The 22765-nt window shown below is 39.5% G+C and overlaps 5 non-coding genes across 5 annotated transcripts; all 5 read right to left on the reverse strand.

Moving 5' to 3' along the window:
* Positions 1–225: 225 nt before the first annotated feature.
* Trnaa-agc (transfer RNA alanine (anticodon AGC)) lies at positions 226–297 on the reverse strand. The gene has a single exon. It is a non-coding gene; the product is annotated as a tRNA-Ala (tRNA).
* Positions 298–9412: 9115 nt separating this feature from the next.
* Positions 9413–9484, reverse strand: Trnaa-ugc (transfer RNA alanine (anticodon UGC)). The gene has a single exon. It is a non-coding gene; the product is annotated as a tRNA-Ala (tRNA).
* A 5464-nt stretch (positions 9485–14948) lies between these two features.
* Trnaa-agc (transfer RNA alanine (anticodon AGC)) lies at positions 14949–15020 on the reverse strand. The gene has a single exon. It is a non-coding gene; the product is annotated as a tRNA-Ala (tRNA).
* A 5724-nt stretch (positions 15021–20744) lies between these two features.
* Trnaa-agc (transfer RNA alanine (anticodon AGC)) lies at positions 20745–20816 on the reverse strand. Its single transcript has one exon. It is a non-coding gene; the product is annotated as a tRNA-Ala (tRNA).
* Positions 20817–22327: 1511 nt separating this feature from the next.
* Trnaa-agc (transfer RNA alanine (anticodon AGC)) lies at positions 22328–22399 on the reverse strand. Its single transcript has one exon. It is a non-coding gene; the product is annotated as a tRNA-Ala (tRNA).
* Between the last annotated feature and the right edge of the window lie 366 nt (positions 22400–22765).

Below are 22765 nucleotides of genomic sequence, written 5' to 3' on the forward strand. Positions count from 1 at the left end.
TGCTTTCAGGAAATACTGAGTTAGCAGTTTCTTTTATTTCAGTAAAGGGTTTTATTATGCAAAAGCAGATTAGGAGACCCAAAGACCGTCAAGGTCCATTGAAATGGGTATCAGTTTACCATTGTTGTGAGTAGGAAAAGTACAAGGTTAGAGAAAAAGTTGAAACAAAGTCATCATTCTTTAAGTGTAGGCGTCAGGGGGAAACGTGAAAGAAAACACCAAGAGTGGAGGTGCTGGGGATTGAACCCAGGACCTCGTGCATGCTAAGCATGCGCTCTACCACTGAGCTACACCCCCACGCATGGCGGCTGAGCTACACCCCCAATATCCAATAGTTGCACGATTTCATATTATTGATTTACACTCTTGTCTAAAGATGCCACTTTAAGTCCTGGTAAGGTAAAGACTCCTTGATTTCTGTTTCCAAAACCCCTGAATTGGACCTGTTCTGAAAGCTGTCCTAGAAGGAGAAACGCTGGCCTCCTACAGTCTTGCCCTTACAAAGACTGCTTTTAGCTGTCGTTGTGTAAGTTCCAGTCCCCTTAAGGGGACTGCCTATGAAGATGCCAAAAGGACAAAAAGTACAGCGGGAGAACACAAAATTTTATATATAATTTTATGTAATTTAGATACAACAACAAGAAAAAATAAGAAAACAATATAAATCAGAATGCGGAAACGTAATTGCCTGTAGCTAAGTGTTGAGAGGTAGATCAACTGCCGTGAGTGTTCTATTTGCCGTTTTTGACAGGTTTTATTGTAGTTATATGTTTATATGAATTCACCAAAGCTCATCCATTAAAATGTGTGCATTGCAGTATAAATTACACTTCAATAGGTGTATTTGAAAAGCAAGAAAAGAAAAATTCTCAGAAAAAGCTGAAAATAATAAAATAATTAAAAACAAACAAACAAAAAACAACATGATCCAGAGTTCTTGCAAAAGGAAGCTGGTTCTCCTTTTCCTCCTTCCCTTGCCCACTGCTTCAATTGTCTTGGCTGATGCTAAACCTGACCAAATAGAAATATAAATAGGAGAGCATCAAAGGCAACCTGTTGGCTGGGTGTGGTTGTGCAGGCCTGTAATTACAAGGTCTTGGGAGGCTGAGACAGGTGGCTTTGAGCCAGCCTCAACATTTGGTGAAGCCCTAAGCAACTCAGTGAGACCTTGTCTCTAAATAAAATTCAAAAAGGGGTTGATGATGTGTCTTAGTGGTTGAGTGCCCCTGGGTTCAATCCCTGATACTAAAAGGCTCCCTGTTGGGTCATATTTTTACTTTATATGTGACCAAGAAATGGAGAAGGAGAAGAAAGGAGAAGCTGAGTCAGAACTCCTGGAGAAGTAGGTTTGAATCAGAAAAAAAGTAAAAACTAAAAATACAGAGAGTTAAAACAAGGGCTTCAAATAAAAAATCCAAATAAGAACAGACCATATTCAAAAGAAAGATTATTGCAAAAGGGTGAATACTCCAATCTTAGAAACCTAGATTATCTCAAAATCAGATAAGACTTTCCTGTTATAGGGAGAGAGTGCTAGGCAAAAATTTTGCTTTTAGTGTTTGCTCAGGCTTTCAGAAAAGCAGATTTGAAGAGCCTGAAGGCAGAAGAGTAGAAGGGAGGAACTCCAGGGACCTGACTAAAGTTTTGTCACAATAAAGCAGAGTATGAGAATTTAAAGGCTTGGTCACTACAAAGCTACATCTTCTCATTCATCTCTGGGATACCTCTAATTTTCTGAAGCTCCGATTTCTGCACATTTTGTTAGTAGTGTTAGATGTAAAAAGGTGAATCTAAGGGCTGTGGGGTGTGGCTCAGTGATAGAGCATTTGCCTAACATGTGTGAGGTCCTGGGTGCCATAACAGTAATGAAAGGAGACAAATATATAAATGGAGAGTCTATCGTTTCTTATGTGTAGCAGCTTATAACAAGAGGAAAGTATTAGAAATAAGTATCAAATAATAACTGCATGCAATTTACATTGCAGTTCTAAGCAGATAAATTGTTAAAGCTTTAACCTTCCCTTAAGAGTGGTAAGAATCAAGTCTCCATTTGGGACTTTTCTGGTTTTCACCAGATATATCTTACCTAAAATGCAAGGATATTAAAATCAACTTTTCCATGATTAACACACTTTTTTTTGCTAACTGAACAGGACCTGGCAGGATTTGTTGATGAAAACTGGCATCAGAATAGAAATGGAATAATTTATTTAGTATTTTGTGATAAATTGTTAAGCAATGCATTTATCATTTTATTCTACTCTAAGCCCAGTGGCAGTTTAGAAAGTTTAGTCAATACTACAGAGGATAAATGCTTCAGAAATGAAATACACAACAGTCTGAAGGATTGAAAGAATGAGAGAATTTTAAAAATGAGCCAGAAAGTAAATAAACACACAGTTAGGGTAGAGAGCTATGTCTTGGATCATGATTTCTGACTGCCTCATGGCTGTGTTTGCACTGGGAACTTCCTGTGCAAAGATTCAGATCAAGATTGCCCAGTTGTAATGGTAATTCCTGGCCTGAGGTGGCTCTGTGCAAGCAGGGAGCTATATCAGGCTGGACCTTGAGCTCACCATCTGCCAGGGGTAGAGAATTCTGGGCATAACAAAATAACCATGATGTCTCACAAGTTTCACTGTGAACTTCAAGTCTGTCTGCTTTATAGAAACTTTCCCACAAATAACCTTTTGATGATAAAACCTATATAAAAAAATGTGCTAAGTTAGCTCTGAGTCATTGTTCCTCCATCAGAGGAGAATGTTCCACCTGCTCTCAGCTTTTCCTCTCTGTATTTGTTTGTCTTTTCTCAATTCTCCATCGTCCCTCACCAGCCATGCAGCTCAGGGCAGGTCAGGAAGAAAGAATAAAATTTGGAGAAACATGAAGTATAATGAAGTTATTTAGCCTAAAGAAGAATCTAAAAGGAGATATAGCTCAATCTTTTGGAAGAAAGGGAAATTGAGGGCAGAGAAGATGAGTCTAGTTCTAGATATGTTGAATTTAAGATGTTTATGGAACATCTTACAGATGTCTGACAAAGATTGCCGCAGTCCGGCTGCAGCAAAATAACGGGGGGTGGGGGGGGGGGGTGGTGACGAATAACTTGTGTAGGTTGATACAGCAGGAGAGGGAGCCCTTTATTGTAGGACAACAGAGGTATTTATACATTTCACACAGCTTATCTAATTAACATAAACTAGATACAGCAGTTAACCAATAAGGAATCTCCACACTTAATTGCTCACTTTTGTTACTTCACAAACCACTCCCTCTGGCATTTTGCCAGGCGCCATCCAGACTTGTTTACAGACCTTAACATTAACCACTCCCTCTGGCAAAATGCTAGGCGCCATCCTGACTTGTTTACAGACTCTAACAAAAGATATACACACAGAAGTCAGTAGAGTGTGATGGCCAGGAGACTTAAAATAGTGAGTAATCATTAGGCTCATGTTAGGAGGGAATGGACTGAGTGAGGAACTGAAGTCAAATTTGGAAATTAGGATCTCTTTAATGACATTTATGGAAAATAAAGAATTGAGTTCATGGCTAGAGTGTTCTCGAGCCCTGAAGTTTACACTGGCTAGTGTTATGCTTCTTGAAACTCTGATGAAGACAAAGAGAAATTCTATTCACATTTCTAGTGGTTATTTATCCTTTCTACTTTGCTTTACTCTCACATTCATTTATGGAAAGTACCACTGAGCCCATTATTTAACTTATGGAAACAGACTATTCTGACAGAATTTCTCTCAGTTGACTTATACAAATGGTCAAATAGAATAATAGGAAAGAGTAAAGAGATGAGCTTACAGAAGTGGAAATTAGAGAATTGTCATACACAAAGATCAAGTTCTATTGTATGAGTAGAATGTATATGTATGTGGCAAAATGCTGCTGAGGAAGGAAAAGTGTACTTAGATGTTTGATCATATAAAAGTACAACTAGGAAAGTTTCCAGAGTTGCTGAGTGAACATTTCTTGGTGCTGCATCTGAGAGAAACTGGATGTTTCTTAGATTCATGAACATTTGTATTAAAGTGTTGGTTTAGAACTTCTTTCTTTCTTCTTTTTCTTTTTTTTGCCTGCCTTATACCACAGAATTATTTATTAAATATTTGTCACAATTGGTATACTATCTAACTATACTAATGTTGAACCATCCTGTTGTGCTGAAGGCATAGGATAGTTTCTTTAATAGAGAATCTTCTAGTGATTTAAAGATTATACTCAGTATACAGAACACATTCGTGTCCTATTATACTCAATTCAAAATAATCTGCAACATATCAGTTGGATGTTTAACATTTCTAGAATCTTAAAAAGATGGTATGTGATTAGATACTGTCTTGGATTTGTCAGAACCAGAATGTTTGGGTCATGTTTTTTCTCTAGGTTTGCCAGTAATTAGTTTTTATGTTATTCTTTGCAGTTTCCCAAATGTATTTATGTGTATATCTATCTTTGCAACATACCATTTTACTTAAACATTGTTGGCCTTATTTGGAGAAGATAGTTTATTTATGTTTTAGTTGCATTTGGAGAAGATAGTTTATTTATGTTTTAGGAATTTCTCTATTTTCCATTAAGTCAGAAAGTGAGAAGGTTCTGAAATTTTACCCTACTAGAAAGTCAGCAAGTTTGCCTGCCTTACTTTTGACAGAAAAAATATATGACTAGTGAACCAGAAACAGACAGTATGTTACAGGAGAAGAAGAAGAGGGGTGAGGGAGGGAAGAAGAAGAAGAGGAGGAGGAGAAAGAGGAAGAGGAGGAGAAGAGAGGGATGGAAGGAAGAAAGGAAGAGAGAAGAAAGAAAAAAAGGAAACAACTTAAATATTTGTGTTGGTTCCTCTTGTCCCAATTTCTGCAGGGCAACATGAATTATCTATATATGTACTTTTGCATTCAGGAGTTTGCATAATAGGAGAGGAACCCTTATTTCAGGAGACTGAGGGTTTTTTTTTTAATTGTTGTTCTTTTTAGATATACATGACAGTAGAGTGTATTTTGACATATAAACATGGAGTATAACTTATTCTAATTAGGATCTCATTCCCATTCTTGTGGTTACTTGTGATCTTATCAAGAGCAACTACTATAGAAGAAGATCTAGGAGCAACCAGGAATCTTCATACTCCTTTCCAGAGTGGTTGCACCAATTTGCACTCCCACCAGCCATGTACAAGTGAGCCTTTTTCCTCACATCCTTGCCAACATTTATTGTTCCTTGTATTCTTGATAATTGCATTCTGACTGGAGTGAGATGGAATCTCAGTGTAGTTTTAATTTGCATTTGTCTAATTTGCATTTGTCTAATTACTAGAGATATTAAACATTTTTTAATATGTTTGTTGTCTGATCATATTTCTTCTTCTGTAAAGTGTCTGTTCAGTTTCTTTGCCCATTTATTGATTGGGTTTGTGTGTGTGTGTATGTGTGTTACATTTTTTGAGTTCTTTATATATCCTGGAGTTTAATTCTCTGAGGTGCAGGTGGCAAAAATTTAGGAAACTGAGTTTTTTAGGCTGGGGTTGTGGCTCAGTGGTAGAGTGCTTGCCTCAAACACATGAGGCACTGGGTTCAATTCTCAGCACCGCATATTAATAAACAAAGCAACTAAATATATATTTATATATAAAAAACTGAGTTTTTATCAGGTTTGCTTGTGACTTCATTAAAAGAAAATACTAGGAGCAACTAGATTCTGAGTTCGAGACAAAGTTGCTAGCTGCTCCAATTGCTTCTACTAGCTCAGAATTCAAGTTCATTGCGTGAGAAAATATAGGATACAGCAGCACATCTTTGAAGCAAATGTGTACCAAACCTGAGATGCTTCCATCTCTTCAGCTCATACTTGACTACAAACATTCACTTACCGATCATCTAAGAAAATAAGAGGAAAAGACAGAAAAAATAAATAAAAAGGAAGAGAAAGAAAAATGCTACTTTCTCTCTTTGGTAAACGGAGTGTTTACCTCTGAGTGAAGCGATTAAAAAAGGAAGTCTTCACAGTATTTGGAACAAAATTAAGACCCATGATGTGAATGGCTGCCAGTCAAGACCATCATCAATACTTGGGCCAGCACCTGTGGTAGCCAAACCCGGCACTCATTTCATCTTGACAACCCTGTGGCTCTAGTTCTGAGACTCCAAGAAATGAAAGATAGGGACCACCTGCTAAACGAACTTGTTTGCCAAGTTATTTCCTTAGACCCCGTTTTCTCTGTGCGAAAAGGGCTTCCCAAGTTCAGCCAATTCTCAGGTACTACCTTGAGAGAAAATCTTAAATCATCTCTGCTGGAGCGAGCCAAGAATCGGTACTGTTTAACCGCCCCGTTCCTCAACCCCCCGTCTTTGCTTCACTCTCACATTGATTCTGCATATCAATCAGATTTGACAAAATCTTAGAGACTGGCACGTGAGCGAGCAGACTTACTTAGGAATTTCAATCATAGGAGGGTAGTTGGTTGTGATGCGACTTGTTGTACTGAGAGGGAATCTGAAACAAGGTAGTGCGCGTGATTGCGGCCACCGCGTAAAAGAGGGATAAAGAAGTGGGAGAGAAAAATCAGTCTTGCGCAAGATTTGGATAGGCAAGAAGGCTGGGAACATCCTGGGCGCCCACCTCCGCAGCACTTCCTCTGTCCGTGATCAGCAAGAGAGGTCTTTTCCGGTAAAAGAAGTAACCTAAAATCGCTTTCCCTCAAGAATATCCGCCTTTGTTTCCAAGGCCATTAAGGCTTTAAGGGAGGCTCGACATTGTTTTAGTCGCTAAGGCCTTGGGAGCACGCGTATGGTTGAGTTCTTGTTTTCAGTACTTGCAGGTGGTATTGATGGCTACCAAAGGAAAGCCACTTTTTTTCTGATCCCCGCCTGGTTGTAAAAGAGAAAGTGTTGAATGTAGAAGCTATGCACGCTTGCGCCTGCATCTTTGATAGGATAAAGTTTTTTAGCCTGTTAAGCTTGGAATACAAGACACACACATGCGCGCGTGCGCAATAAGTTGGTCAATAAAACACTAAATTAAACTTAAAATGGTTTTCAGAAGTGCTTTGTTTCTAAGTAGATGAGTGTAAGGGTTTCAACCTACAAGGCTGAGTCAGACCTCTGAATCTAATCTTAACCTTTCCTTCACTTAAGTAAGACTCTGAATTTCTTTGTAGAGAATCTCACCTGCACTTTTGCAGTAGATTTCTATATTGTCCACATCCAACTCTTGGAAGCATGAAAAGCAAGAAAAGCCAAGAAGGCCCTTACATGAGTTAATTGGAAGTAAAGCAATGGGTAAGATGTGAGATTTTTTTCCCAAGGAGGGAAAGGAATAGTCTGTTAACGATAAAGACATTTCTTTCCATGGCAAAAGTCTGACAATACTGGGAAGATGTTGCCATTACACTTCACACACAGTGTAGATTTTAACAATATGATCTTGAGACCAATTAGAATGGACCAATTAGAGAGGTAGCTGGGGTTGGAGTCTCAATCATGAGGATGGAGAGAGTGATTCAACTCTGTCATAGGGCTTGGAATCTTCCAAGTGTGTATTTTGTAGTAGAAGCTTCAAATAGCTTGACAAGGCCACAGGTATTTTTGCTAGAATGAGTCTCCTGGTGCCCACAGGAAAATGAAGACCTCTTTTGGGTGACCTCCAAAGTCACCTAAAATATTGAGGATCTGAAAGAGATGAAAAACCCATGCCCATCCCTGATATGAAGCAAATACAGGTTTCTCTTTCCTCTGGTGGTTTGAGTCCTTAATTTTTTTTTTTAAGAGAGAGAGAACTTTTTAATATTTACTTTTTAGTTTTTGGCAGACACAACACCTTTGTTTTTGTATGTGGTGCTGAGGATCCTAAAGTGCCTGGACAGAACAAATGCATACTAGAAAAACAACAGCAACAACGACACACAGAATGTTTGGATTACCTCCCTCCAAAAAGAAAAATATTCTGAATTGCCCCCAGGGTACACAACCAATCCATACCAAGCAGGTTTCATCAGTGTCCCTCCTAAATATCGTTATGTTGTCTTTTCAGTGGAAAAGGGAATCAAGAAGTAAGAACATCCATGACAAAGAGTATTGGACTGGTAGACTGGGACAAATACTGGCTTCCATTCCCTCCCAAAGATTCTTCGATTCAACAGGAAATATGTACACAGATAATAGCAATTTTGAAAAGATAAAGTATTGGAAATCCTTAAAAGATACCATCAATGGATGAGAAATCTCTAGGAATTCCCTGGTTATTAAAGCAGGTGTAATTGGATTGTTTTTACCAACAAAAGAGCAGAAGACTTGCCTAGCACATGTGAGGCACTGGGTTTGATCCTCAGTACCACATAAAAATAAATAAATAAATAAAATAAAGGTACTGTGTCCATTTAAATTTAAAAATTAAATAAATAAATAAAAGTGCCCAGGACACCTGTGATGAGTGTGACCTACTCACCTTTTACTCTGCATCTGTTTTCCACTGTGATAGATGACCTCTTCCCCTGCTTCTTTATATACGGACTTCCTTTTGATATTAACAGACATTTCCAGACAATGTTTTAAGATTTAGAACAATGAGGAAAAAGGAGTGACCGAGAAAATATAGAAAAATGAATCTTATGTCAATTGGAATGTGTTGATATGTATTTATTTCTTCTACTTTATTGTTGGAAACCCTCTAATACCCTGACCATCTTCCTTCTACTGCCAAGCTTCCCGAGGTCACTCATTTAAAAAGAATCAAGTTCCACAGCAATCCACGTTTCATTGTTGGACAAAACTTTTCTGAGCTCTCTACGAAGGTTGATTGAAAGAGGTTGGTGGAAAAATCAATGGCATTGTGCTTTCTGCTTTTGCTCTGTTCTTTGATTCAGAAAACAAAAACTAATGGAAAACTCCCTAGATAGTCTCTCCTCACCCAGCCCTTCTCCTTTGTCTTTTGATGTCTTTAATAATAGTACAAAATGTATGTCAAAATTAACTGCCTGTTGGAGGCTGGGGTTGCAGCTCAGTGGTAGAGCGCTTGCCTAGCATGTGTGAGGCTCTGGGTTTGATCCCTAGCACTACATAAAACAAAATGAAGGTATTGTGTCCATCTACAGCTAAAGATATATATATATATATATATTTTTTTTTTTTAATTAATTGGCTGTGAATGTATACACTTTGGCGTTATAGGGACCCTGATGGAATTGCGTTTTGTCCTGCCCTTTTCCTTTTGGGTCTTCTGTCGTCCCAATCGCCTTAGGTGACGTCGAGTTTCACAGCATAAAGATCGGAGAGAATTCAAGGCAATCCATTAAGTTTTGTTATTACTACGTGCAGTGCTTGGAACAGACAAAAGTTAGGTGAGCTAACGGTTTATTATTTGAGAAATAAATTAGAACGAGTTGGGCAGAGCAAAAGTTTAGTACTGGAGGTGCCGGGGATCGAACCCGGGACCTCATACATGCAAAGCATGCGCTCTACCACTGAGCTACACCCCCTTCGCTGCTTCCTTGCCTTTTAGTATCTAACTAGAAATAAGTTTATTTTTCTGAGGGTTTTTGTTTTTGTTGTTTCCCCCAGTTCCTGAGGGTCATGGTGGTAGCAGTTAGTCTCAAGGAAATTTACGCAGTGTGCTTTGGGCAGAAGACACTTAGGAACCAGAGGGGTGTACAGATTAGAGTATAGGACTTGAGACGGAAGGCAAAAGATTAGAAACCAGTGTTAGATAACTACAAGTAGTTTCATTTATGGTTTGAAATTTATTTAGTTCTTGGCAAGAAATCAAGTTCCGGATTCTTTTGATTTCTTCCAGAGACACAAGGCTATTGAAATTTCACTTTTTCCTAGAACGTTTCATAATTGTTGTGTGCTCAACCAAATATTAGGGGCTGGATTTGACGAAAGAAAACCACCGTCAGAAGACAACCCGAAAGTGATGCGTTCAGCATTTCATGGGTAAGGGTCTTTTCTAACCTAGGCACCAGATTAAGTTATCTAATTTAGGAGACTCTGCCAATAGTACTAAAAATAAATTCATAAGGCATGAGTTAAGTAATAGCTTCAGAGATAGAGAGAAAGTTTGAATTACGAGAGCGAGACCGAAAAACAAATACCGGACTGAAGGCGGGGAAGTGGTGGAATCATGACTTAGAAAAACAGGCCCCGGATGCCGACGGTGGCCGGGGTTCCGGGCGCCCGCGGGACCGTGCGCCCTCCAACTGCTCTCAGGCTTCTCTTGACCGTTAATATCGAACGAGCTGGGAGGAAAGAAAAGCGTTGCTGCGGCGCGGGCTGCTGGGGACTGGAGACCGAGGGGTCATGTAGCTGACACTCCAGCGTCTGGCCGGGAAGCCAACGCCCTCTCTCCGCCGGGGATCTCCAGCAGGCTGCAGCTCCCAGTTAGCGCCGGAAAACTAAAGCTGCGCGCGCACCCTAGTCAGCTAGCGTGGGACTTCCTCCTGCTGGGCTGTGCTCCTGCCCAGTCAGGGTCAGCCTACTTGGCTGTCTCCTCTGCTGAGTCCCAAGGAAAATGGCGAAGGGCTGACTTGCGCTAGGGCGGCGGGGAGAAAAATAGTTTCCTGGCAAAGGAGTGGCGCATTCTGTCACTCAGCAGAAACCCAGCAAGCGGACAGAGTGCTCAACAAACTAGAAACTTCCTGCCGAAACCTCCAGCTGCTGTTCTGATCCACTGACTCCCAGGGATCTCTCTACCAGGAGGCGAGCGGGCGCAATACCCCTCACAACCTGTAGGAGGCAGGAATCCACTCTGCCCTACGTTTCTCTCCTCCTTCTCATTCTCCTTCCTCCAATAATGTTGGTTATTGTTTCTGTTATGTATACAAACCTCTTCCACCAGACACGAGGATTATCGACCTCACAAACTTCTGGTGGCTCGACCCATGGAGTATTCACCTCATACACAACAGCTGTTGTGGGTGCACTTCCTAAGACAGTTGACTTCAATTATGAGTAGTAGGACTCTTGCTTGGATTTTTTTGTGCAATGTGAATCAAAGAAAAGAAAAACCTATCCCCCAGAAAACACACACACACACACACACACACACACACAATGGTTTCAGTTCCGTTCATGGTGATGCCAACAAAGATCAATGACACTCCGGGTTTGTTGAACACCACCAGCCTAGACCTCAGCTCTTGATGTAATTCTTGAGTAAGATTTAGCTCCGGGGAAAGTGTATCAAAAACAAACCATAGAGAGCCTATGAGCGAAACATCTGGGGCCAGCACTTCAATGACAACTGTTGCTTGGGATCTGGCCAGTTACCAAATTTATAACCCCCGGGATATTACTGAGGTTTCTCTTAAATTTTTATATAGCCTTTACTGGAATGTAAAGACATTTCTGGAAACCCGGGGACCTTGTAAATGTCATGCTTTTTCATTTTAAGAGTATTAGTGTAAGGGGAATTTTTCTAAATGCCAAAGTTTAAGGCAACTTTCAATGACCTCTGAGAATGATAAGCTTCTGGATCATATCTGTTTCTCCTTTTGTCCCTTGTGTTTAATAAATATTTGTCCCTTGTGTTTAATAAATATTTATGGGATACCAAGAACTTTATGCTCTGAGACATTACGACTCTAAATGATGGCTTCACCAAAGAAGGTCAAGCTGAATTTCAGCCCGTCCTTCCATTCCCTTTTTGGCCTGATGTCCATTGCACAGCTGTACCTGATGGGATTTTTGACTCAGAATAATGGAAATTATGTGTGTTTAAATTTTGGGTGATGTGTTTCTTAGCAGGTATAAAAGTGGAGAACTGTGTTGTACAGGAATTGTGAAAGTGATTTTTTTAAGTGTTAAAACAATATTAATGAGGTTTTAAAGATTACTAGTAAATGAAAAAAACAAGATGATAGTCCCTATTAAAACTCTGATTTGCCAGTGGGCAATGCTGCAGGCCTGTAATTCCAGTGATTTGGTAGTCTGAGGCAGGAGAATCACAAGTTTGAGGCCAGCCTTAAGAGTCCTACTTCCACACTGGAGGGAGAGAGTGAACCCACATTTGTTTATTTTTATATGGGGGATACACAAAGGCTTTTCCATAGAATATTCATCACCAAAGAAAACATGGAGTGGGCTGTCCATGCCCAAAGGGTAACACCCAACTCTCCATCTACAGAGCACCCTCCATAACTGAGGGAAGACTGAGGTCATGTGCTTTGCATAATAAGCCACAAAATGATTTGCAATGCCAGACCAAAATCTCCTTGGCTTCAAGGCCTAGTAGAGGCAATGCAAATAGCTTAGAGGTAACCCCCCATAAAAGCACCTGTTTCAAATTAAACATCAGCATTCAGCTTGCAAAATAGTTTCTTGATAATTAAACAAATTGCAGCAGAAGACCCATATCAGTTGCTGTTTCCTTCATGAAGAAGTCAGCAGGATAACTGAACTCTAAGGGCTTCTTTCTGTGTTCAATCTGAAAAGTGGAACCAAAGAAAAGCAGTCTTTTTCATTCCAAACCATGAAGATAATGTGAAGAAAGGTATCCATATTTCAGTAGGGGAATTGGCTTGATAAAAGAAGCAGGACTACCCACTCTACAAGACAACATAGAAATACTTGCCGTGTCCTGAATTCAGAATTTTATTTTGAGATAAATATAAAAGCACCTAAATGTCAGGAAAGTGTTCGTCTTGTGTGATAAAGATTCTGGCATTATCCAACAGACGAAATCAGCTTCCCCAGGGCCTGCCCACCCCAGACCCAGAGACCAAACAGCCACATAGCCAAGGTGCTCCTCACACTGCCATCTTTGCTTCTCACATCTGCCAACCCTCTCTCCTTTGATCTTTACAACAGCCTTTTCTACATAGTCATCATTGTCCTCACTTTTCAGAAACTGAATGGGAGAATAATCAAATTTGAAAACTATCCTACGCCTCTGACCTCAACAGAACTTGCTCCTATGTCTTCAATCTCTCCCCATCTTTTCTCTTTCCTCTACTTAAAAGTTTTTGAAGCCTCCTCCTCCTCCTTAAAAAGAAAAGAGGAACCCCAGTCTGGAAGAAGATATTTAAAAATGTATATTTGAAGGATTCTTTTCTGGAATTATGTTTATAAGTCCTACAAAGCACTAAGAAAAAGACTAAAAACTCAATAAGAAATAGCAAATTAACATACATATCATGAAAGAACATGCCCAAAACAGCTATATAGAAAGTGCTCAACATCATATTTTATCAGGGAAATGCAAATTAAAAGGATAATGAAAAAAAAAAGCACTCTTCACCAGAATTGCTTAACCTAAAAGAACTGATAATGTGTTGCTAAGTATGTGGAGCAACAGGAACACTCATAAATTGCTAACTACACTGTACATCTATAGTTCTTAATATGGAACTTTAAGTGTAAATGTTCTAGGTGTGCACTGAACTACTATGAAAACTTCATTCTGAGTAAACTGGGGGAAAGATGGAGGAGCGATAGGAGTGCCAGCTGGCCTGGAAATGGAAGGAGCAGGGAAGAAAAGGAGGAACAATTAAAGAGAGTGAGGGAGGGTGGGGGGAAACAGTCCAGGAAAAGCCTCCAGAAGATCATTAGGATTTGGGTGGGTGAGTGGTGGAGTGAGTCTAAGAACCACATCTCTCCTTTGCTTCTTCCAGATGTGAAGAAGGTAGATTCATTTTTGTCCCTAGGGAGATGGGCTTGTCCCAGAAGATCATCTGGCTCATTTTGCCCAGTTGTCATGCTCTTTCTGTCGCTAGACAGGCTGAGCTCTTTGGCCACACACAGGAGGTTGGTTTTTTGTTTGCCACCCAGGAACTGCTGATATTGGTAGCTTCTCAGCTAGCTGCTGGGATTTCTCAATTTCCCGCATGCCTGTGTTGAGTAGAAGTGATGTATCTTCTGGCAGCTTTCAGACTACACATGTTGGAGACTGTGGAAATGTCTAATTTTATTAGGTTTCTCTTGAAAAAATGAGAAAGTAAGTTCTCATTGGTTTGCTCCACTTAGATCTAATGTTTAGAAAATAAGCCTATTAAACTCAACTTTCCCCTGAAGAATTCTTTATGGTATTTGCAACCAGCTCCTTTACTCCTTGAATCCTGCTTATGGTTCAAAATGACACTGAAGAGAAGTTGGAATTGTGGCTCAGCAGCAGAGTGCTTGCCTAGCACATGCAAGGCACTGGATTTGATCCTCAGCACCACACAAAATAAGTGAAATAAAGGTATTGTGTTCAACTACAGCTAAAAAAAAAAAAAAAAACTTTTTTAAAACAAATGACCATGAAGAACCTCCTAGAGAGGAGGTGACCCTGCCTCCCAGGGAAAGGCAGGGTCACTGTATAATCGGTGTTAACAACATGTGCAGGGTTCTCTCCTTGGCCTTAGTGAAGGCACAGAGGCAATGTAGTTCAGCTCCTCTCAAGTCCAGTGACTTTTGACTTTGCAGTTGGCTTTGAACCCACTTGGTAGACAGCAGATAGTTAAAGCTCTTGGAGAATGAGAAAAAGAGAGGAGAAATTCTGGAAGACTTCTGGAAGAAGATTGCTTGGCTTCTGCAGATGGTAAAAGACTACTTTTCTGATGGATGTGGATGATCAAGTGACTTGTTTTACTCCCTTCAACAGCATAAAATAGTGCTGAAAATAAAAGTAGATTTAAAAAAAAACAAGATAGTATTAAGATGGTTGTAGATGATCCTCGTATGGAATTTTGCTTAGCAATGTGATATTAGAATCTGAAACATGCCAGGAGATAAGTAGATAAGTAGAGTGTGGTTGATAAGGAGCCCATTGTGACTGAGAGATGAAGAATTCATTATTTGTTTTTATGAAAAACTTTGTTTTTCATAAAAGTTTTATGAAAACTGCAGATTCCCTTGGGAAAATAGAAGTACCATTTCCCCACCAGCTGCTCTATTCCTCTTTTGTCATAAGTTTGTAGTTGATTGTTAGTGTGACACCATAAATGTGACTAGGATAGTCAAAAGTGGAGGTACTGGGGATCGAACCCAGGACCTCGTGCATGCTAAGCATGCGCTCTACCACTGAGCTATACCCCCAGCACACCCAGTTGTTTGTTACTATATCTGAGGACCACCTTTGTCTGAGGCTTTACAACTTTGTTTTCAATTCTGCTGTTTCTAAATTCTATATAACCTGCAGTATCTTTTAGACACTACTACACAGGAGAAAGTACCTAAACGGTAGAAAAAAGATACTGTTCCTAATCTGTGGTCAGCCCATGAACAACCTGCCCCAAGGTCTGCTCCCCATCATATTAAATTGCCTGGAGTTGCTTCGTTCTATCACTTGAGGGCGACTTGGCATAAAACACTCCCTTACAGTTTTTCTGATTATAACTTTCTGTATTCATTTCACTCTTGGAAACATGTTAATGTTTTACATAGCTTAAAAAAAAAACTGACTCAAGTGTGTATGAAAATACCCTCAAATTGAATACAAGTACAAGCAGATCTAACTGCATTTCAAAAGAAAAACAAAACCACAGTGAAGAGAAAAAAAAACAAATCAATCTAAGAAAATTTGTTCCAATTGTTAAGACAAAAAGAGCAGCAAACTCTATGTAGCAGGTTTGTGTGTGTGTGTGTGTGTGTGTGTGTGTGTGTACTGAATGGGTTTGAAACTATAAATTGACAGAACTCCCTTCCCTCTTTATTGTTCATGCAAAAACAGAGAGAGAGAGAGAGAGAGAGAGAGAGAGAGAGAGAGAGAGAGAGAGAGAGATGGGTTTGAAACTATAACATCCTGGAAGTTCTTTAATTAGGCCATGATCCTACCAGAAATGTTGATCATTGTCAGGAAAATACAAAGTAGAAGTGATTGGATGAACAGGAGACAGCAAATGAAATGGCCATTCTTTCACAATAGTGAAAATGTTATAGACTTTTGTGTGAACTGTTTTTCTCCTCCTCCTCCTTCTTCCCTTTCTCCTCTCCTCCTTCCTGATCTTCTTATTTGCATCAAACAATTTCCATTCTGACACATAAATTGAAAAATATTTTTTCTTCCACTTCATTATGTTATAGTGATATTGCAATAAACCACAGAATCGATCTTAAAGCAGGAGATGGAAACATCTTTATTCACCACTGGCGGACCAAGGGGCAAGCTGCAAGTCTACACCCTTTGACCCCTTCCAAGGGTTAGAGTACACTGTTATAGTCCAAAACCACATTAATCATAAGTGACTGTTGCTATGATTCAAAACCATAAACATCATGAGATCTAAAATCATAAGCAGAAGGGTAAGTGGGTCAGAATGACCCTAGTTGAGTACAAGTTAAAGAATGGTTACTAATGTCTACACAGATATTCTCTGACAGAATACATTTGTCCAAGAAAAATGGAGACCAAAAAGAGAATAATTTTATATTGTATAAGAAGAATAGAAACATTTGCATTTCTAAGCAGGGTGTGCTAAGCAGGATCAGGATGGCAGAGGTGGAGTTTTCTCAATTCTTACATGATATGGAGTCTCAAGGTAAAATGGAGTCTGTTTGGTCATTGCCCTGATATATAGCCTGGCCCATAAAAATCATAGTAACATGTTTGATGTTAACTGACATTTCCAAGACATGGTTTTATTTTATTATTATTTGGTACTGGGGGTCAAATTCAGGATATGGGGGATATTGAGCTCTACCATTGAATCACACTCCCCCCAGCACCATCAGGCATGATTTTTTTTTGGAGATTTTGAAAGAAAGAAAATTGAGATTAGTAATAAAATGAAATTGGATAGGACAAAAAAGCATTTGGCTCATGTAAGCTAATTCACTTAGAGCAGATTCCTTTTCTTTCTTTCTTTTTCATTCATTCTTTTTTTTTCTCTCTTTCATTGTTCATGTTTGGCAGTGCTCTAGCTCCTTGACAAACATCATTTTGTGGAGGCATGAACCACTCACTAACATAGTATTCGTATACCCTCTGATTTGTTATTGGACCAAACTTTTGGCAATGAAGAGAGGAGTTGAGAAAACTGTAGGAGGACTTACAGTTCTTCATCCTAAGAAATTCTCAGAAAACTAGCAATTTTTTCTTGGGTCTGGCTTTTTCCTCTTTTTTAAAAATATTTTTCCTTTATTCAATAATGGTAGAAAATAGAAGTAAACATGACAAGTTTGTTATTGTGGTGGGCACATTTTGTTGTTTTTGAATATAGGGAATCTTCTGTGTAGCAGACTCCTAAGAATGTCAGGCCTCCATCCCTGGAACCTGCAAATGTTACTACCTTAATTGAAAAAAGTATCTTTGCAGATGTGATTATGTTAAAGACCTTGAGAAGGGGAGATCACGCTTATTATCCTGATACGTCCAATGTAACCATAGTGGTTTCATAAGAAATAGGCAGGAGACTTCACAGTGTGACCACGGTGGCAGAGACTGGAATGATGCAGCCACAAGTCAAGAAACATTGACAAAGTTCAAACTGGAAACTATAAAAAAGCAAGGACCAAGTTTTCCCTGGAGCCTTCATAGTGACCACAGGCCAGCTAACACCTAATAATATTCTTTTCAGACTTATGGTTTCCAGAAAATGTGAAAAAAAAATTCTGTTGTTTTCAATCACCAAATTTGTGGTTATCTGTTATACCAGCCATTGGAAACTAGTAGAGTATGTAAGCCGCTTCTCTCTGCCAGTCACTTTGAATGGTTTTGTGGATCGTGAAATCTAAATGTTAAATTTCAGCATTAAAATGAATGTCTTGGGTCACTTGTTTACTTCTTTTTTGAGCAGGCAATAAAAAGAAGTAGGATAGGGCTGTGGCTCTGTGGTAGATCGCTCTCCTAGCACACATGAGGCACTGGGTTCAATCCTCAGCATGACATAAAAATAAAATAAAGGTATTGTGTTCACCTACAACTAAAAATATATATATATTAAAAGAAGTAGGACATTGAGTATGTGTTTCCCTGAGGAGGGCATTGGGGATGTCAGGAGTTGAACCTGGGGCCTGTACTCCATCACTGCGCCATACCTCATACCCCAAGAGCATTTTTTTTTTTTTTTTTTGGTTCCAGGGATTGAACTCAGGGGCACTTAAGCACTGAGCCACATCCCCCAGCCCTTAAGCACTACTTTATGTAATGACCTAATGGATAACATATGCTTCCACATTACCACTCAGCCAATAATTGTGTCCAAAAGCCACGTATCACACATTCACAAAGGGTCTCACATACAGCCATGCAATCTTTCTTCTCAGATTTTCTTAATCTTTAATTTTTCCTAGAGAAAGCTCAATAAAAGATGAGTTTTTGTTGCTAGGCTGGTGGCCCATATCTGTAATCCCATCGGTGACACAGACTGTAATCCTAGCAATCTGGGAGACGAAGGTAGGAAGATGGCAAATTCTAGGCCAGCCTCTGCAATTCAGAAAGGCTCTGTCTAAAAAAAAAAGGGGGGGGGGAGGCGGGGTGGGGATGGGGATGGGGAGATGGCTGGGGATGTAGAAAAATGAGCTTGTTGAAGGATAGGATCTCAAAATGAAATACAGAAAATTTCAGAATTTGTCTACAATGTACATTAAAAGGAGTCACTATTAACATGGGTCATAGTTAAGCACTGCTTATTTTTACATAAGCACCTCAGTTTGTCAAGTTATTTGTTTATATTGGCATATAAATTTTGAATTATTTTTATCATCTTATATTTCCTTTGGCTTTCTCAGACCAAGTTCTTAGATTTTTGCTTCCCTATCCTATTCTCCCTTAAATTTCAGTGAAGAGCTTCCTTAGATAAATCTACAGTTGGAAGGATAAAATATATTTCCATTTATGCCTGAACCGTACAATAATATAGAAAAACAATGTTAATCATTCATGGTATTCTTTCTCATGCTTTGACTATATTCCTTTTGCAAAATGACAAATATCCTTGGTGGGAGCCAGTCGGTAATTTTCTCCTGACACAGTGGGTATAAGTGGCAAACAGACGTTGTTCAACTGTATTTTCAAGATAAGAAAGAAGAAAGTAAATATATCAACAGAACAGAAATTTCTCCCATCAAGGAGAGTCTGGTTCCTCAGTATTAGCTTTGTATCTTTCTTTGGAACATTGAATCTCAAAGCCAAGACATCTTAATCTGAGGAAGAAAGTCTTTGAGAATTTATTTTCTTTAAAAAAAAAAAAAATGCCCTAATAACTTGACTGGAAAGGAAGTGATCTGATATTATCCATACTGGGAACTAGGGATTTCCTAACTCTAGCTGTATCCTTTAGTTTACATCATCATTATAGTTGCAGAAGATTTTGAATCTTCAAAATCAATCACTGTTTAAAACACAAAAAGCAGTGTTAATAACAAAAGTTCCTGAAGATTTGGTGCTAAGTGGTGGGGAAGAAGCAGTTCTGATATCTGAAATGAATAAAAGATCTTATTTTAAATATTGTAGAGACAAAAATATAGACTTTCCAGGTCACATTATAAGTTAGCACAATCTTTACTTCGAAAATTTGAAATAAAAAAAATGTTTTGAAGTTGTAAATGGACAGAATACCTTTATTTTATTTATTTATTTTCATGTGGTGCAGAAGCTCGAACCCAGTGCCTCATACACTACAGCCCAAGCCCAAAACTTTGAATTTTTCATTAAAAAGAAAATGGATTTTTTCATTTTCAATCATACACAGTGACTTAAAAATTATTAATGAATATCATGTTATCACAGAGGGGAAAACAGGCTGGAGTTGTGGCTCAGCAGTAAAGTGTTCACCTAGCACATGTGAGGCCTTGGGTTCAATCCTCAGCACCACATAAAAATAAACAAATAAAACAAAGATTTAAAAAAATGGTTCAGCAATAGAAATATTTTTACAATTTTTTTTCTACATTAGGAACTCAGAAAAAAATTAAATACAACTACTATATTTATTGTATACTCCCTTTTAACCCACGTCTTGGCATTCAAACGAGTGTTTCTTAAATTTTAATGTGTGATGATTCAGTTGAGGATCCTGTTCAAATGCTGATTCTAGTTCAATAGTTCTGAGGTGGAGATAAGATTCTGCATTTCCAGCAACCTCTCAGGTGCCACCATTCTTAAGATCCAAGGATCATTTCTTTCCAATAGAGGGCGCAGCGGTCTTAGGTAAAATTATTTCTGTCAGTCTAGGAAGTCTGTACCTCTTGGTAAGAGTGAAGGTCGAACAAAACTGGAAACCGATCTGTGAACTTTGAGATCTCAAGCCTAATGTTCTTCCCAGTAAAGCTATTTTTCGGCAGAAGCGTGACGACGCCTTACTTTCATTGATGAAAATGACTCAATTTCCCAGTTTAAACGGTTCCACGTTTTTCCTTGCTTAGTTCTCAGTCTGATCGGGACAACCACGGCTCAGAAAACCAAAGAAATTAAGGAAAATGCCAAGTATGTATGATATGTCAAAATACATTTACTGTTATGTATAATTAAAAAGAACAAATAAAAAATAAACACACACACACAAAAGAAATGAAGGGAAATGGAGAGCTCGTGGTTTTCTTTTGTTGAATCTTTCCATTCTTATCTTTTCTTTCTTGCTTTTGAAACAATACCAATTGGAACCAAACATGAACGGGTTTGTCACTTTGGACAAGGCAGTTTCGGAATCGCGATCTGCCAAGTCTTCTCCATGTTTTTCTCATTTTGCTTATGCAGCCAACCTAGGTAGTAACAAGCCTGAACAGAAATGCGGCGGTTAATATTAATGGCCAACCATTGTGAAACTGGTTTACTTTGTTTGAGCAAGGGTCAGAAAAGCAGTGAAAAACCTGGAAAAACTCTGGAGGTGCCGGGGATTGAACCCGGGGCCTCGTGCATGCTAAGCACGCGCTCTACCACTGAGCTACACCCCCTTCTAACCTGCCACCTCTCTGGAATATATTCAAGACAAAACACTGCCTCTTGATAACGTTTTAAGAAAACAGGAGTAAACTGGAGTTCACTCTACCTAATTTCGCTGTTTCCGAAATCTACATCTAATTTTTGTGTTCCGCCTCACTGAGAGACCTATAAACTGCATTCTAGACCAAAAGCCTCTTTTCTCGGTAGTGGGACCTTTCCACTCCTGTCACTTTTCTGCCGCCACTCCGAGCCCAGAGTGAAACTTTTTTTTTTTTTTTTTTTTTCTCGTGACTTCACTCTCCCGGCTCTTTCCCCTCTGCTGTAAAGGGCTGTAGAAAGTCACAGAGCGTGGGACACAAAAATATAGACCAGATCCTGATGAGGAGGGGAGACAGGATAAATGCAGAGCGGTTCCTGTCGGTCGCTGCCAAGGCTCTATCGGCCTCGGTGCGGGCTCCAGAACCGGGTGCCGAGATCTTTGGAGGCTAGGACTGGGAAGAGAAGGCAGAAGGGGACCTGCCAGCTGTGGTGGCGCCCACTTTGGGACTGAACCCTCTCCCTGGCCCCGAGATCTCTGCGAGGGCGATGTCAGGGAGGGGGCTACGCTCACGACATGAATTAAAGCCCTCCTCTCTTTTGGTCTGGTTCACTTACCTAGTTCTTTGAGGCTCTGGACCTCTCTTGTTCAGTCCACAAAACCACAGCCCCTCAGCAAACTTTGGGAAGTCGCTTCTATGGAGAGAAATATATAGGTGATTTGGTAAATAATGGGTTTCTCCACTCCTATTATTCTCCAATCAAAAATTAAAAGAATGTCAATTATGCATGAATAAATCCTCTAAACCAGTCTTCGAGGGTCACATACAACAGAAAAAAAAAATTGTAATTTTTCGGATCCCTCGGAAATTGTCTAGGGAAGAGAGGGCATTATGTTTGGGCTCAGTAGGGACCCCACTACCACCACTCCTACCACCATTCCTTTGTAGTACTTATGAATCTCACTAAAATAAAAACTAGAAATAATGCAAACAGTATTCTCTGATCATCATGGGATAAAACTAGAACTTAAAAACAAAGTTTAAAAACAAAATCCTTCCCACAAGTGAAATGTTAAAAACGTGCTATAAAATAATTCTTGGGTCAAAAAGGAAATATTAATTTTAATTGCAGAATTTCTTGCAAAGGACAAAAGGAACGATTCAGAAAATGAAGGGATCTAAAGAGATTTTCCTGTGTTTTTTACTCTTCGCTAATAATGAGAAATGTAATCTGTATTACTGGAGTTATTAATTTGGAATTTTGCTTGTTTTTCAGGTTCTGGAATTCCGAGCGAACGGGTATTCTACCACTGGTTTCTTCTTGTTTCTCACCTGTTGACGCAGCCACCCAGGTGGTGCCAAGGCCTTAGAACAGAAAGGAGTCGATATTAAAAGCAAAAGAGAGTCGATTTGTTTTGTTCTCCTCGTGAATTAGAAGAACTAAAGTGTCCTAAAACGAAGCGATACCGAAATTGTGAAGAAAATGGAGGTGCCGGGGATTGAACCCGGGGCCTCGTGCATGCTAAGCACGCGCTCTACCACTGAGCTACACCCCCTCACGCTCTGCTTGTTCGCAAAATACTTCTATGGCCTGTTACTATTGTTTTCGACAGTGGTGAGAGATTCCATTTTGTCAGTTTCAAAATTCGAGCCCTTTTCATTCCGATACTGTCTCGTGGCTACCAAAAGAAAATTGCAAGAAGGAAAACTGAATGTTATGCTGAAAATCCCCGTTTTAGTTCAGGGATTTCCCACTGCCGGATCGGCAGGCACTGCAGGAAGGATAAGGGACGTCCTGCCTGGCCACCCCTAGGGAAAGGGCTGGGATGGTGATCTCAGATTTAAAAGGCTGCCCTACAATCGTGGTTATAATGTTGGAAAATAAAAAGAAGAGATTTAGCGTTGCCATGGGGATTTAGGTC

This window comes from Marmota flaviventris, unplaced genomic scaffold (genome assembly GCF_047511675.1).
Source record: "Marmota flaviventris isolate mMarFla1 unplaced genomic scaffold, mMarFla1.hap1 Scaffold_1263, whole genome shotgun sequence".
Classification (NCBI taxonomy): Eukaryota; Metazoa; Chordata; class Mammalia; order Rodentia; family Sciuridae; genus Marmota; species Marmota flaviventris.